Source organism: Larimichthys crocea, chromosome XXII, assembly GCF_000972845.2.
Source record: "Larimichthys crocea isolate SSNF chromosome XXII, L_crocea_2.0, whole genome shotgun sequence".
Lineage (NCBI taxonomy): Eukaryota > Metazoa > Chordata > Actinopteri > Sciaenidae > Larimichthys > Larimichthys crocea.
This window is the reverse complement of record NC_040032.1, coordinates 8,075,251-8,077,750: the sequence shown is the minus strand read 5'-3', so window position 1 is coordinate 8,077,750 and position 2,500 is coordinate 8,075,251. Positions and strand designations below refer to the sequence as shown.

Here is a 2,500-nt window from a genome sequence, read left to right as displayed (position 1 = left end):
ACGGATGCATGCACGTCACGTTTGTCTCCTTGTTCACATGAAGAAGTAAAAAAACATAAACATCTCAACGTGCAAACAGAGGGGCGGGGCATGTGGAGGGGGCGGGGCAAGGCGGAGGGGGCAGGGCTTCGAGCATGGCGTGCTGGACTCTAAACCGACTTCATGTCACGTTTGTTCATTTCTTCTTCTTCATACTCTGAGCAGAGGAGCCTGTCCCTACCTCTTTATGTTCATATTAATGATTCACATATGCCTTCTGTTCACAAACGTGTGGACCGGACCAGACTAAACCGGACCAGACTAAACCGGACCAGACCGGACTACATGCCATCCAGCTAACCGACAAAGGGACCTGCAAACTGTCCGACAGCTCTGATGGGTCACGGAGAGACTGAACTCCGATCTTATTAATCCACTCAGAAGCAAAATTTCATTTTATTTCTGTTGTCATGTGACGAGCACCTTTTAATTGAAGTCATGTGACACAAACAGAAACATCGTCAGGTGGCCTTCAGGTGGTTCTTCATGTTTAATCGTGTTTCTGTTGATTGTCCTGAAAAATAACCTGCATGAGAAATGAGACATGTAACATGTAACATGAGACACGAGACGTGTATTTTATTAGAAAATAAAAGTGACCTGTGATCTCCTCTCTCTCTCTCTCTCGTGTGAATCACTGTAATTATTGTTCACGCTGACTGTCGGAGTGAATCTGAAGAAGACGTTAAACAATCAGACGTCGTCCATCTTTGAGCTGAAACAAACTTTTAACTGAGGATTTAAACAGACATCAGAGTTTCAGTGTGAAAAAGTGATCTATTTTTGAAAGTAATCTATTATTTTTGAGAGTAATCTTACTTTATTACTCTATTTTTAGAGTAATCAATTACTTTCTAAAGTAATCTATTACCTTTGAAGGTAATCTATTTAAAATTAATTTTATCTTTAAATGTAATCTATTGTGTCCTCTGTAAGTCGCTTTGGATAAAAGCGTCTGCTAAATGCAATGTAATGTAATGTAATATTACTTTCGGATGTAATCTATTACTTTTTAAAATAATTTAAAGCCATTTTTAAGTACTTTTTTATTTTTTTTAAGTAATTTTTATTTTTAAAGTAACCATTTATTTTTTAGGTAATTTTTTATATATTTTTTTATTTTAAAAGTAATCTATTACTTTTAAATATATATTACTTAAATTTTAATACATTTTAATTTTTTTAGAGCAGTTTTTTAAAGTAATTTCTCATTTTTTTAGTCATTTTTATTTTAAAAAGTAATCCATTACTTTTGAAAGTAATCCATTACTTTTTTAAAAGATATTTTTCAGCCTTCTTCAAGCTAAATTGTATACAGACAACTGAAGAGTGACAAAAATTACTTTGTAAAGTAAAGGTCGGATCCAAACCCAGCGAGGACTGACGGATGTACTGACGGAGCTCACAGCTCAGAGGATGAACTTCTACACCTCCACTGAGTCCAGCCTCACATCCTCCATCTGCTCCGCCAAGGACAAGGGCAGACTGACCCTCCACCCCAGTAATCTACCCCAATGTAATCTATTATTTTTTAAAGTACCAGATTACTTTGAAAGTACTCTTCAAAGTAATGTTACTTTCTAAAGTAATCTATTTCCATTACCATGTAATGTAATGTCATTTCAGCTGTTACTGTGAGGCACAGGGCAGCTCAGCCCTCTGAACTTTAACTCCTGAATTTGAAATGTTTTTATTTTTCTATGATTCTGTTTGTATGTTTTTCTTCATGTGTGTAAAGTGAGACGCAAAATAAGAATTTCGTTGTTTTTATTTGACAATGACAATAAAGCTCCTGAAATCTTGAATAAAAGTAATCTAATATTTTAAAAAGTCATCTTTCATTCTTTGAATTCATCTATTATTTTTTAAACAATCTATTTCTTTTGAAATTATTTTGTTGTTTTTAAAGCTAATTTTAATTTTTTAATATAATTTTAATTTTATTTAATATATTAAATTTCGAAAGTAATCTATTACTTTAAAAGTAATCTATTTTTGAGAGTAATCTATTACGTTCTAAAGTAATCTATTACCTTTGAAGGTAATCTATTTAAAATTAATTTTATCTTTAAATGTAATCTATTAGTAATAGATCATTTCAAAAGTAATAAATTAATTTTAAAAACATGAAATAAAATTACTAAAAATAACTATAAAAAATTACTATTAAAAAAATTACTACATACTTTTCAAAAGGTAAATAGATTAAAAAAATAAAAAATATGTTTTTGAAATAATAAACAAGTTTAAAAATACTTTAAAAAAATACTTTAAAAAAATACTGCCAAAACAAATTACTTTTTAAATTACTACAAAAAATAAAAAACTTAAAAATAAAAACTATTAGAAACACTTTTCAAAAGTAATAATTACTTTCATTGTTGTTATAAATAATTGATTAAAAAATTATTGTTTTGAAAAATACTTAAAAAATTTCCATTTTTCAAGTAAGTTCTAAAAA

At 30.0% G+C, this 2,500-nt stretch overlaps 1 protein-coding gene across 2 annotated transcripts in view; it reads left to right on the top strand.

Moving 5' to 3' along the window:
* LOC113744417 (sialidase-3) overlaps positions 1–100 on the top strand; it is a 3,707-nt gene extending 3,607 nt beyond the window's left edge. For both annotated transcript variants that reach the window (XM_027273898.1, XM_027273899.1), the window contains exon 3: positions 1–100. This exon is cut by the window's left edge and continues 1,088 nt beyond it. The gene's annotated coding sequence lies outside the window, so the exon portion shown is untranslated.
* The last annotated feature ends 2,400 nt before the right edge of the window (positions 101–2,500 follow it).